Here is a 13,593-nt window from a genome sequence, read left to right on the forward strand (position 1 = left end):
CTCAGTAGTTGGGGTAAGAAACAAGGTTTTTAGATTGCTACGAGGCTGTTGGACATTACGAAACCCTCGTCCTTTTGACGACATTACAACATGCTGCCTAGCCAATGGTCATAACGGTTACTTTCCACAAGACCAAGGATGGGAAGTCGTCTTAGTAAAACCTGAATGCATGACTTGTTTCTGGACTTATGAATTACGTGCCTTTATTTCCTTTGCTGAACAACTTGTGTATTAACTAGTTTTATCTTCAAAACTGTTCTGTATCAAAGTGTACTAAATTTCATGTTATATGTAATATAGCGAAGTTGTAAGTTTTGTAGTGACCCAAACTTTTCCATGTTTATATATATTAATTGAGATTGATATTTACATGATTAAATGTTTCCAACATGTTAAGCAATCAAACTTGTTAATACTTGATTAATTGAAATAGGTTTCATATAGACAATTGACCACCCAAGTTGACCGGTGATTCACGAACGTTAAAACTTGTAAAAACTATACGATGAAATATATATGGTTATATATATAGTTAACATGATTTTATTATAAGTATGTATCTCATTAGGTATTTTAACAATGAGTTATATACATAAAAATGAGACTATTAATTTAAGAAACTCGAAAACGATATATATAACGATTATCGTTATAACAACGTCTTACTAGGTACATATGAGTCATATTAAGATATTGATACACTTGGTTAATTATGTTAAATGATAAGTAAATATATTATTAAGTGTATTGACAATGAAATACATATGTAAAAATAAGACTACTAACTTAATGATTTCGAAACGAGACATATATATAATGATTATCGTTGTAACGACATTTAACTATATATACATCATACTAAGATATATTATATATCATAATATCATGATAATATAACAATTTAACATTTCATTTGTTATAATAAACAATGGGTTAACAACATTCAACAAGATCGTTAACCTAAAGGTTTCAAAACAACATTTACATGTAACGACTAACGATGACTTAACGACTCAGTTAAAATGTATATACATGTAGTGTTTTAATATGTATTCATACACTTTTGAAAGACTTCAAGACACTTATCAAAATACTTCTACTTAACAAAAATGCTTACAATTACATCCTCGTTCAGTTTCATCAACAATTCTACTCGTATGCACCCGTATTCGTACTCGTACAATACACAGCTTTTAGATGTATGTACTATTGGTATATACACTCCAATGATCAGCTATTAGCAGCCCATGTGAGTCACCTAATACATGTGGGAACCATCATTTGGCAACTAGCATGAAATATCTCATAAAATTATAAAAATATGAGTAATCATTCATGACTTATTTACATGAAAACAAAATTACATATCCTTTATATCTAATCCATACACCAATGACCAAAAACACCTACAAACACTTTCATTCTTCAATTTTCTTCATCTAATTGATCTATCTCAAGTTCTATCTTCAAGTTCTAAGTGTTCTTCATAAATTCCAAAAGTTCTAGTTTCATAAAATCAAGAATACTTCCAAGATTGCAAGTTTACTTCCAAGTTTTCTAAATCCATTCCAAGTAATCATCCAAGATCAAGAAACCTTTGTTACTTACAGTAGGTTATCTTTCTAATACAAGGTAATAATCATATTCAAACTTTAATTCAATTTCTATAACTATAACAATCTTATTTCGAGTGGAAATCTTACTTGAAATTGTTTTCGTGTCATGATTCTGCTTCAAGAACTTTCAAGCCATCCAAGGATCCTTTGAAGCTAGATCTATTTTTCTCATTTACAGTAGGTTTATCCAAGGAACTTGAGGTAGTAATGATGTTCATAACATCATTCGATTCATACATATAAAGCTATCTTATTCGAAGGTTTAAACTTGTAATCACTAGAACATAGTTTAGTTAATTCTAAACTTGTTCACAAATAAAAGTTAATCCTTCTAACTTGACTTTTAAAATCAACTAAACACATGTTCTATATCTATATGATATGCTAACTTAATGATTTAAAACCTGGAAACACGAAAAACACCGTAAAACCGGATTTACGCCGTCGTAGTAACACCGCGGGCTGTTTTGGGTTAGTTAATTAAAAACTATGATAAACTTTGATTTAAAAGTTGTTATTCTGAGAAAATGATTTTTATTATGAACATGAAACTATATCCAAAAATTATGGTTAAACTCAAAGTGGAAGTATGTTTTCTAAAATGGTCATCTAGACGTCGTTCTTTCGACTGAAATGACTACCTTTACAAAAATGACTTGTAACTTATTTTTCTGACTATAAACCTATACTTTTTCTGTTTAGATTCATAAAATAGAGTTCAATATGAAACCATAGCAATTTAATTCACTCAAAACGGATTTAAAATGAAGAAGTTATGGGTAAAACAAGATTGGATAATTTTTCTCATTTTAGCTACGTGAAAATTGGTAACAAATCTATTCCAACCATAACTTAATCAACTTGTATTGTATATTATGTAATCTTGAGATACCATAGACACGTATACAATGTTTCGACCTATCATGTCGACACATCTATATATATTTCGGAACAACCATAGACACTCTATATGTGAATGTTGGAGTTAGCTATACAGGGTTGAGGTTGATTCCAAAATATATATAGTTTGAGTTGTGATCAATATTGAGATACGTATACACTGGGTCGTGGATTGATTCAAGATAATATTTATCGATTTATTTCTGTACATCTAACTATGGACAACTAGTTGTAGGTTACTAACGAGGACAGCTGACTTAATAAACTTAAAACATCAAAATATATTAAAAGTGTTGTAAATATATTTTGAACATACTTTGATATATATGTAAATATTGTTATAGGTTCGTGAATCAACCAGTGGCCAAGTCTTACTTCCCGACGAAGTAAAAATCTGTGAAAGTGAGTTATAGTCCCACTTTTAAAATCTAATATTTTTGGGATGAGAATACATGCAGGTTTTATAAATGATTTACAAAATAGACACAAGTACGTGAAACTACATTCTATGGTTGAATTATCAAAATCGAATATGCCCCTTTTTATTAAGTCTGGTAATCTAAGAATTAGGGAACAGACACCCTAATTGACGCGAATCCTAAAGATAGATCTATTGGGCCTAAAAAACCCCATCCAAAGTACCGGATGCTTTAGTACTTCGAAATTTATATCATATCCGAAGGGTGTCCCGGAATGATGGGGATATTCTTATATATGCATCTTGTAATGTCGGTTACCAGGTGTTCACCATATGAATGATTTTTATCTCTTTGTATGGGATGTGTATTGAAATATAAAATCTTGTGGTCTATTATTATGATTTGATATATATAGGTTAAACCTATAACTCACCAACATTTTTGTTGACGTTTTAAGCATGTTTATTCTCAGGTGATTATTAAGAGCTTCCGCTGTCGCATACTTAAATAAGGACGAGATTTGGAGTCCATGCTTGTATGATATTGTGTAAAAACTGCATTCAAGAAACTTATTTTGTTGTAACATATTTGTATTGTAAACCATTATGTAATGGTCGTGTGTAAACAGGATATTTTAGATTATCATTATTTGATAATCTACGTAAAGCTTTTTAAACCTTTATTGATGAAATAAAGGTTATGGTTTGTTTTAAAAATGAATGCAGTCTTTGAAAAACGTCTCATATAGAGGTCAAAACCTCGCAACGAAATCAATTAATATGGAACGTTTTTAATCAATAAGAACGGGACATTTCAGTTGGTATCCGAGCGTTGGTCTTAGAGAACCAGAAAATTTGCATTAGTGTGTCTTATCGAGTTTGTTAGGATGCATTAGTGAGTCTGGACTTCGACCGTGTTTTCTTTAAAAATGATTGTTTAACATTTTTGATGGAAACTATATATTATTAACATGTATATATTATGTGATATATTAATCTCTTAACATGTTTGATATTGTGTGATAGATGTCTACCTCTAGCACAAATCCCATTGACTCACCTAATAATAACGAAGAGTCGAATATATATTGGACTGATTCACAAGTTCCCGAAGAGGAACCGGAAGAAGAATCAGAACCGGAAGAGGAGGGACCGGAGGAGGAAATAGAACCAGTGGGGGAAATAATAAAACGGTTAAGTAAAAGAAAATCCTCAACCAACCGACCAAGGTTAATTATGGTCAATGGTGTTTCCGCCAAGGAAGCAAAATATTGGGAGGATTACCAATTCTCCGATGAATCGGATTCCGACGAGAATTCCGATGATGTTATAGAAATTACCCCAACTGAATTTAAAAAAGCAAAAGAAAATAATAAGGGAAATGGCATAAAAATAGAGAAATCTAATTCCAACCCCGATGAACTTTATATGTATCGTCAACCCCCGAAGTCCTTAAGTTGTAACAATGACCCGGGAACCTCTAAACCACCAGATTTTTCTAAACCGTTGTGGAAAACGACAGCTAGTATTAGGGGAACATCATATATCCCTAGAAACTTGGCAAAACGAACCAAAACCAAAGAAGAAGAAACGAGTGAGTCGGAATAAGACAGTTGTATTCGTGTGGTGTAATATATGTAATATAGTGTGCTTATGCTTTATGATATATGTAAAAATTGCTTGTATTAATAAGTATTTTTTTATGAATCTAACTCTTGTCTATTTTACAGTTTAAAAACACAAAATGGATAGACAACCCAATATTTTAAGAGACCTACCCGGAGACATGATTGATGAAATCTTGTCTAGAGTCGGTCAGAATTCCTCGGCACAACTATTTAAGGCGAGATCAGTTTGTAAGACATTCGAAGAACGTTCCAAGAATGTCTTGGTTTATAAGAGACTTTCGTTTGAAAGATGGAGGATATCACATTGGGAAACCCATAAGTTACGATGTGTTTACTTTGACGCATATATTGCGGGGAACCCAAATGCTATTTTACGCAACGGGTTAAGAAATTATTTTGACTCAATGTATCCGAATATAGGACTTCATGATTTAGAAAAAGCGACTAACATGCAACATAAAGAAGCATGCTACGGGTTAGTAATGTTCGCTTCTCACCAAAGTGAGAAACAGAACATCGGGCTACAGCTATTAAACAAAACGTTCCCACAAGTTACGGAGTCGGTAATTGGGGTAAGAAATGAGGTTTTTAGATTGTTACGGGACTGTTGGACATTACGTAACCCTCGTCCCTTTGACAACGTTACAACACGCTATCTTATCAACGGCCATAACGGTTATGTTCCACAAGACCAAGGATGGGAAGTAGTCCTAGTAAAACCAAAATGCATGACTTATTTCTGGACGTATGAATTACGTGTCTTTATTGCCTTTGCTGAATGACTTGTGTACTAGCTAGAATTATCTTCACAACTATCTTGTATCAAAGTTATTGTGTGCTATATTTCATGCTTTATGTAAAATAAGCGGTATTGTAAGTTTGTAAAATATTGTATAAAAGTTTGAACGCGAAATATTATTATAATCAGTTTTTCATATAGAATTGTAGTAGTTGAATTGTATATTAGCTACTAAGTATGAACTTAACGGGTAGGTACTACCCGAATTTAAACTTATAAAACGCTAATATGAAGAAAAAGATTTTATAAATGAGTTCATATTATGCTACGAAATACTATTAACTACTCTTAATATTCTGTATGATTAACTTGTTCCATTTGACTATTTTGAAGGTAATGGCACCGACTACTCGACACACCGTGAATATGAATGAAGAGGAATTCCGTACTTTTCTAGCTTCAAACATAGCCGCAGTACAGGCTGCGCTACATACCAACAATAACCTTGGATCTAGCAGTACAGGAAATCGTGTAGGATGCACCTACAAAGAATTCACTGCCTGCAAACCTTTGGAATTTGATGGAATCGAAGGACCGATCGGATTGAAATGGTGGATTGAGAAGGTCGAATCAGTGTTTGCCATAAGTAAGTGTACAGAAGAGGACAAAGTGAAGTACGCTACGCATACCTTCACAGGTTCTGCGTTAACATGGTGGAATACCTATCTGGAGCAAGTGGGACAAGACGATGCGTACGCACTACCATGGTCAGCATTCAAGCACTTGATGAACGAGAAGTACCGTCCCAGAACCGAGGTCAATAAGCTCAAGACAGAACTTAGAGGGTTACGAACTTAAGGATTTGATATTACCACGTACGAAAGACGATTCACATAATTGTGCCTATTGTGTCCGGGAGCGTTCGAAGATGAGGAAGAGAAGATCGACGCATTTGTGAAAGGATTACTGGAAAGAATCCAAGAAGATATAAGTTCACACGAGCCCGCCTCCATACAACAGGCATGTAGAATGGCTCACAAACTAGTGAACCAGATTGAGGAAAGAATTAAAGAACAGATGGCTGAAGAGGCCAATGTGAAGCAAGTCAAAAGAAAGTGGGAGGAAAACGGTGATAAGAATCACCAATACAACAACAACAGCAATTACAACAATAATCGCAACAATTATCCCAACAATCGCAACATCAATCGCAACTACAACAAACGGCCCAACAACAACAACAACAACAACAACAACAACAACAACAACAACTACAACAATCATCCCAACAACAATAATAACCGCAACAACAACAACAATCAGAAGCAGCTATGCCAAAGGTGTGAAAAGTATCACTCGGGGTTCTGCACCAAATTTTGCAACAAGTGTAAAAGAAATGGTCATAGCGCGGCGAAGTGTGAGGTCTACAGACCAGGGGTTAATAGAACGAAAGGAACAAATGGTGTCAGAACGAGTAATGGCGGAGCAAGTAGTGTTGGAGCAAGTTATGCCAATGTAGTTTGTTATAAATGTGGAAAACCGGGCCACATTATTAGAAATTGCCTGAACCAGGAGAACACGAATGGACAAGGCCGTGGAAGAGTGTTCAATATTAATGCGGCAGAGGCACAGGAAGACCCGGAGCTTGTTACGGGTACGTTTCTTATTAACAATAAATCTGCTTACGTTTTATTTGATTCGGGTGCGGATAGAAGCTATATGAGTAGAGATTTTTGTGCTAAATTAAGTTGTCCATTGACGCCTTTGGATAGTAAATTTTTACTCGAATTAGCAAATGGTAAATTAATTTCAGCAGATAATATATGTCGGAATCGAGAAATTAAACTAGTTAGCGAAACATTTAAGATTGATTTGATACCAGTAGAGTTAGGGAGTTTTGATGTGATAATCGGTATGGACTGGTTGAAAGAAGTGAAAGCAGAGATCGTTTGTTACAAAAATGCAATTCGCATTATACGAGAAAAAGGAAAACCCTTAATGGTGTACGGAGAAAAGGGCAACACGAAGCTACATCTTATTAGTAATTTGAAGGCACAAAAACTAATAAGAAAAGGTTGCTATGCTGTTCTAGCACATGAAAGGACCCGTTCATATACATTATAAACGATTCACAATAGTTGATTACATCGCGAGGTATTTGACCTCTATATGATACATTTTATAAACATTGCATTCGTTTTTAAAAGACAAACTTTCTTTACAATGAAAGTTGACGGCATGCACACCATTTCATAATACATCCAACTATAATTGACATAATAATAATCTTGATGAACTCAATGCCTCGAATGCAACGTCTTTCAAAATATGCCATGAATGACTCCAAGTAATATCCTTAAAATGAGCTAATGCACAGCGAAAGATTTCTTTAATACCTGAGAATAAACATGCTTTGAAGTGTCAACCAAAAGGTTGGTGAGTTCATAGGTTTATCATAACAATCATTTCAATATATTAATAGACCACAAGATTTCCGTTTATAAATATATGTACACTCGCAAATGTATAAAAGTATTCTATAAGTTGTAGGCACCTGGTAACAAGCCTTAACGTTCATGTTTTACCCTCTGAAGTACACCAGATCATGTGTGTTTAAAATAACCTCGAAGTACTAAAGCATCCCATAGTCAGGATGGGGTTTGTCAGGCCCAATAGATCTATCTTTAGAATTAGCGCCTACCGTACATAGACAAGTAGTTTAATGTTACCAATCTAAGGGTATATTTCTGGTTTAAACCCACATAGAATTAGTTTTAGTACTTGTGCCTATTTCGTAAAACATTTATAAAATAGCGCATGTATTCTTAGCCCAACAATATATATTGCAAAAGCAATTAAAAAGGGAGCAAATGAAACTCACAATACTGTATTTCGTAGCAATTATGTATATGACGGCACTGAACAAGTGCAGTGTTTGTCTCGGATTCACGAACCTATATTAAGTATATATATTTATATGTTGGTCAATATATGTCTAACAATTTAGGTCAAGTCGTAGTGTATCACAATCCTAATGCTCGAGACCGACATGCAAAAGTCAACAAAAGTCAACTTGACCCAAAATGACTTCCAAAATCTATACATGTTTTTTATATAACTTATATATAGTAGTTTTATATATTTAAATATATTTATCAGATCTTATTATACTAAATAATACAAGTCATTTATTAATAAATAAAAATTTATATTAAAATTCATATATGATAAAAATATACTTTTATATATCTCAAATAATAAAATTTATAAAATTCACTTAATATCATAAAAATATAGTGGTATGTATTATTAATGTAATTACATTACGTGTGGTAAAAATATCTTTGTACGCATATTTATTTGATAAAATAATATTGATAATAATAATAATGATAAAAATAATAAAATGATAGTTTCAATAAAAATATTAATTTTTAGTAATAAAGATAATTTTAGTAATAACATCAACTGATAACAGTTATAATAATCGTTTTAATAATAATATTAAAATTAATGATAATTCAGTTGACCATATCTTTTAATCCGTTTATCGAAACCACACGATTTCTAAATGAAAAGTTATTAATTTTTTTCTTCAGATTTTCAACGACATGCATATCATATAACTTATCTCAGTAGCATATGTATCAAATTCGTGATTTATCATAAACTATTTAACGACGAAACTAAGCATACAAACATGCATAATCATATATACTCGAGCACTAGTCAGGGATACACTATTAATATATAAAAGATAAGATATGAATGCTCACGTATCAATATTGTGATTCAATATTGCAGGAAAGTACGTAGACGCAACGAAAATGATAAACGTTAGGTTGACCTCACGAGCAATACCCTCGATCAATACCCACAACCTTCATAGCTATAACCCATAATTTCCTTAGCTCTATCCCATTTGAAAACTTATTTTGAAATCGTCTGAATATAACTCCGTCGTAGTATTTTATATACACTAATAATATTTTGAAATAATACTAAGTATATATATATATATATATATATATATATATATATATATATATATATATATATATATATATATATATATATATATATATATATATATATATATATATATATATGTAATTCGATTGAGAGAGTTTAGAGAAATATATTTTCAAGTTTCTATGAAATAATGAAACCTATTGAATTCTATTTATAATAGATTTTTGAATTATTAAAGTGAATTATTAAAGTATGAATTATTAAAGTAAGAATTATTAAAGTGAATTATTAAAGTATGAATTATTAAAGTGAATTATTAAAGTATGAATTATTAAAGTATGAATTATTAAAGTGAATTATTAAAGTATGAATTATTAAAGTGAATTATTAAAGTATGAATTATTAAAGTGAATTATTAAAGTATGAATTATTAAAGTTAAAGTAAAGTAAAAGTAAAGTAAAGGTAAAATTAAAGTATAGTAAAAGTATAAAACTATGTACGTATAATACGCGTATAAAAATATATATAATATTAATTTAAATCGTTATATATATATATTTAATAAAATAAAATATAAATATCGTTATCTTTATCATACTGGTTAAGTAATGAGTTGTAAAAAAAAAAAAAAAAATAGATTTCTTAAATCACAGTGGACCTCATAACATAGGCCCGTAATCATATCATAATGTATCTGATAATTCAATCATTTAATATTATCTCTTAATTCTGTCGATAAATATATCGAAACAAATATGTTTATGTAAAGTATCATATATCTAATACTTTGTTAATGTTTTCAGTTAATATTATATATTATATATACACATAATTGTTCATGAATCGTCGAACACGGTCAAAGGGTAATTGATTACATGAATGTAGTTCTAAACTTTTTGAGATTCAACATTACAAATTCTGCTTATCGTGTCAGAAACATATAAAGGTTAAGTTTAAATTTGGTCGGAAATTTCCGAGTCGTCACAGCACACGTCGAGAAAGTACAAACTGAAGAAAAGAGCATCAATGATGTTCCCATTGCAAAAGAATTTCTCGATGTATTTCCGAAAGAATTACCGGGATTACCCCCACATCGATCCGTTGAATTTCAAATAGATCTTGTACCAAGAGCTGCACCAATAGCTCGTGCTCCTTACAGACTCGCACCAAGTGAGATGAAAGAACTGCAAAGCCAATTACAAGAACTTTTAGAGCGTGGTTTCATTCGACCAAGCACATCACCGTGGGGAGCTCCTGTTTTGTTTGTCAAGAAGAAAGATGGTACATTCAGGTTGTGTATCGACTACCGAGAGTTGAACAAACTTACCATCAAGAACCGCTACCCACTACCGAGAATCGACGACTTATTTGATCAACTACAAGGCTCGTCTGTTTATTCAAAGATTGACTTACGTTCCGGGTATCATCAAATGCGGGTGAAAGAAGATGATATTCCAAAGACTACTTTCAGAACACGTTACGGTCATTACGAGTTTATGGTCATGCCGTTTGGTTTAACTAATGCACCAGCTGTGTTCATAGACCTTATGAACCGAGTGTGTGGACCATACCTTGACCAGTTTGTCATTGTTTTCATTGATGACATACTTATTTACTCAAAGAATGACCAAGAACACGGTGAACATTTGAAAAAGGTGTTAGAAGTATTGAGGAAGGAAGAATTGTATGCTAAGTTTTCAAAGTGTGCATTTTGGTTGGAAGAATTTCAATTCCTCGGTCACATAGTGAACAAAGAAGGTATTAAGGTGGATCTGGCAAAGATAGAAACTGTTGAAAAGTGGGAAACCCCAAAAACTCCGAAACACATACGCCAGTTTTTAGGACTAGCTGGTTACTACAGAAGGTTCATCCAAGAGTTTTCCAGAATAGAAAAACCCTTGACTGCATTAACGCATAAAGGGAAGAAATTTGAATGGAATGATGAACAAGAGAAAGCGTTTCAGTTATTGAAGAAAAAGCTAACTACGGCACCTATATTGTCATTGCATGAAAGGAATGATGATTTTGTGATTTATTGTGACGCATCAAAGCAAGGTCTCGGTTGTGTATTAATGCAACGAACGAAGGTGATTGCTTATGCGTCTAGACAATTGAAGATTCACGAACAAAATTATACGACGCATGATTTGGAATTAGGCGCGGCTGTTTTTGCATTAAAGACTTGGAGGCACTACTTATATGGGGTCAAAAGTATTATATATACCGACCACAAAAGTCTTCAACACATATTTAATCAGAAACAACTGAATATGAGGCAGCGTAGGTGGATTGAATTATTGAATGATTACGACTTTGAGATTCGTTACCACCCAGGGAAGGCAAATGTGGTAGCCGATGTCTTGAGCAGGAAGGACAGAGAACCCATTCGAGTAAAATCTATGAATATAATGATTCATAATAACCTTACTACTCAAATAAAGGAGGCGCAAAAAGGAGTTTTAAAAGAGGGAAATTTAAAGGATGAAATACCCAAAGGATCTGAGAAGCATCTTAATATTCGGGAAGACGGAACCCGGTATAGGGCTGAAAGGATTTGGGTACCAAAATTTGAAGATATGAGAGAAATGGTACTTAGAGAAGCTCATAAAACCAGATACTCAATACATCCTGGAACGGGGAAGATGTACAAGGATCTCAAGAAACATTTTTGGTGGCCGGGTATGAAAGCCGATGTTGCTAAATACGTAGGAGAATGTTTGACGTGTTCTAAGGTCAAAGCTGAGCATCAGAAACCATCAGGTCTACTTCAACAACCCGAAATCCCGGAATGGAAATGGGAAAACATTACCATGGATTTCATCACTAAATTGCCAAGGACTGCAAGTGGTTTTGATACTATTTGGGTAATAGTTGATCGTCTCACCAAATCAGCACACTTCCTGCCAATAAGAGAAGATGACAAGATGGAAAAGTTAGCACGAATGTATTTGAAGGAAGTCGTCTCCAGACATGGAATACCAATCTCTATTATCTCTGACAGGGATGGCAGATTTATTTCAAGATTCTGGCAGACATTACAGCAGGCATTAGGAACTCGTATAGACATGAGTACTGCCTATCATCCACAAACTGATGGGCAGAGCAAAAGGATGATACAAACACTTGAAGACATGCTACGAGCGTGTGTTATTGATTTCGGAAACAGTTGGGATCGACATCTACCGTTAGCAGAATTTTCCTACAACAACAGCTACCATTCAAGCATTGAGATGTCGCGGTTTGAAGCACTTTATGGTAGAAAGTGCAGGTCTCCGATTTTTGGAGTGAAGTGGGGGATAGACGGATTACGGGTCCGGAGATAATACAAGAAACTACCGAGAAGATCATCCAAATTCAACAACGGTTGAAAACCGCCCAAAGTCGACAAAAGAGCTACGCTGACATTAAAAGAAAAGATATAGAATTTGAAATTAGAGAGATGGTCATGCATAAAGTTGCACCTTGGAAAGGCGTTGTTCGATTTGGTAAACGAGGGAAATTAAATCCAAGGTATATTGGACCATTCAAGATTATTGATCGTGTCAGACCAGTAGCTTACCGACTTGAGTTACCTCAACAACTCGCGACTGTACATAACACTTTCCACGTCTCGAATTTAAAGAAATGTTTTGCTAAATAAGATCTCACTATTCCATTAGATGAAATCCAAATCAACGAAAAACTTCAATTTATCGAAGAACCCGTCGAAATAATGGATCGTGAGGTTAAAAGACTTAAGCAAAACAAGATACCAATTATTAACGTTCGATGGAATGCTCGTAGAGGACCCGAGTTTACCTGGGAGCGTGAAGATCAGATGAAGAAGAAATACCCGCATCTATTTCTAGAAGATTCGTCAACACCTTCAACAGCTTAAAATTTCGGGACGAAATTTATTTAACGGGTAGGTACTGTAGTGACCCGAACTTTTCCATGTTTATATATATTAATTGAGATTGATATTTACATGATTAAATGTTTCCAACATGTTAAGCAATCAAACTTGTTAAGACTTGATTAATTGAAATAGGTTTCATATAGACAATTGACCACCCAAGTTGACCGGTGATTCACGAACGTTAAAACTTGTAAAAACTATACGATGAAATATATATGGTTATATATGTAGTTAACATGATTTTATTATAAGTATGTATCTCATTAGGTATTTTAACAATGAGTTATATACATAAAAATGAGACAATTAATTTAAGAAACTCGAAAACGATATATATAACGATTATCGTTATAACAACGTCTTACTAGGTACATATGAATCATATTAAGATATTGATACACTTGGTTAATTATGTTAAATG

Source organism: Rutidosis leptorrhynchoides, chromosome 6 (assembly GCF_046630445.1).
Source record: "Rutidosis leptorrhynchoides isolate AG116_Rl617_1_P2 chromosome 6, CSIRO_AGI_Rlap_v1, whole genome shotgun sequence".
Classification (NCBI taxonomy): Eukaryota; Viridiplantae; Streptophyta; class Magnoliopsida; order Asterales; family Asteraceae; genus Rutidosis; species Rutidosis leptorrhynchoides.